The following is a 2,500-nucleotide window of genomic DNA, read 5'->3' on the forward strand; positions in this document are numbered from 1 at the left end:
ATTGAGTTTAAACGTTTAGAGACTTTATATATATATATATATATATATATATATATATATATATATATATATATATATATATATATATATATATATATATATATATACATATATATATGTATATATATCATATATATGTATATACATATATATATATTCATATACGTATATATATATATATATATATATATATATATATATATATATATATATATATGTGTGTGTGTGTGTGTGTGTGTTTGTGTGTGTTGCGATTAACACCAAAGTATCCTTACTGTAAATTAGTTAAATGTCTAACTAGTATGTATTTTTTTTTCCCTAAACATTCTTATGGACAACGCTGGCTCATTAATATGGCACATAACAGTTTAAAAAATACTGAAAAGTGCATGATTTGTTTTACGATTATCTAACAGGAAAAAATATGTCCACCACAATGCTAACAATGACACCATTGACCTTCAATCGAGATATTAACAGTCATTACCGTCCCTGTCAAAATCTTTTATTGCAAGCAAATTAAACCTGCAAAAGCTTCCATGAGCAATAAAGTAAATTTACTAAAAGCATCGGCATTTACCAATATTGACCCTAGAATGACTGTTTCCTTATGCATCCTTTTCTCTTTCTTTAATTCGTATATGACCTTACACTCCCATCCTTAGACGAGCCTACCAGAATTCAGATTTCACGTAATGATTTTGTAAGAAGTACAAAGACCAAAATATGGAGAAATTCGTAAATTGGATACATGGAGACTAATCTTAGCAGCATAAAATCATGGTAAATTTTAGAAAAATATTAAATATTGATGACGTAATTTCCAAAATGATTTCATTGCTTGCTTGATCTATGTTTTCCGCTACTTTTGATTTTACTTCCATATTGTAAAAGAGTCATCCAACAAATAATAAATAAAGACCCGAAAAATCACTCTTATAAAAATGTCTCTTTTCCAACCCCATATACAATTCAAAAGCCTCACGCTCCCTCCCGACCATCAACTGTCCATACTGATGCGACTCTGGAACTGCATATGAGGCTTTGGAAAATAAACAGGCTCTCAGAATGTAAATACAGCGGATACATGCAATGGACTCTCTCTAACTTCTCGAGATCATTGCGTGTGGCCCCCTGTATTTACAGTTACATCAAGTGAATTCAACCATCAGACTTCATGCTTTTTTAGAAGAGTCGGTTTAAAATTGCGTACATATATACTTTATATTATATATATATATATATAAATATATTTATATATATATATATATATATATATATATATATTTATAGATATGTATATATATATATATATATACATATATATATATATATATATTTATTTATTTATTTATATGGGTATCTGTATGGTGATGTGGTCATGTTGGCCATTTTGTGGCTCTCTCTCTCTCTCTCTCTCTCTCTCTCTCTCTCTCTCTCTCTCTCTCTCTCTCTCTCTCTCTCTACTTGCTTTTATTCAGACATAGCTATACTTCTCAAATGAAACTTAGCCTAATAATAAAGTGCTGCGTATTTTGGTATATTTAATAATAAAAAAATTCAAATAATGATAATTGTAGCAGCCCCACACCAAGAATTATAGAATCGATAATATTAATAATAATAATAATAATAATAATAATAATAATAATAATAATGATAATAGTGATAATGATAATCATATAGATAAAATATGCACTTACACATTTCTTCATCCAAGAATTTGTGAAGTATATTCATATATCTTTGAGACATAATTCACTTGAAACGATGAATAAAAGGAATAGTAACATTAAGGAGAGTTTCATAAATAATAATAATAATAATAATAATAATAATAATAATAATAAATAAATAACAACAACAACAACAAAACAACAACAACAACAAAAACAAAAACAACAATAATAATAATAACCGTGATTATTTACTTTTTGTTTAAAATAAATGCTTATAAGCTGACGATTTTCAAGTAAATATTAACGAAACTCTCGAACACGATATTTGACACTGTAGATATACAGTGTATTATTTCTAGAAGATAAAACATCTATGCATTTTTTCTAAGCAATTCTACATCAATAACTTCATTCTTCATATCCATCTAAACATTGTAATAGTGATATAGAGAAACAGAGTTAACAGTTAGTGTATCCGTCTAATAATCAATGCTTACATGTTTTACTACTGTATTCATATATATAAATAAATATACTGTACACATATTATATACAGTATATAAATATATATATATATATATATATATTATATATATATATATATATATATATATATATATATGTATATATATGTATATATCTATAAATATATATATATATATATATATATATATATATATATATATATATATATCGGCAATATTGACTTACTGGATATATTCAGCTTTCAAGAGAGATGTCTTAGGTTTGATTACAAAGTGAAATTTAAGCGGACGATAATGTTAAATGAAATCAGATAAATTTGGTCGAAAGCTCGAGAG

This window comes from Palaemon carinicauda, chromosome 36, assembly GCF_036898095.1.
Source record: "Palaemon carinicauda isolate YSFRI2023 chromosome 36, ASM3689809v2, whole genome shotgun sequence".
Taxonomy (NCBI): Eukaryota; Metazoa; Arthropoda; class Malacostraca; order Decapoda; family Palaemonidae; genus Palaemon; species Palaemon carinicauda.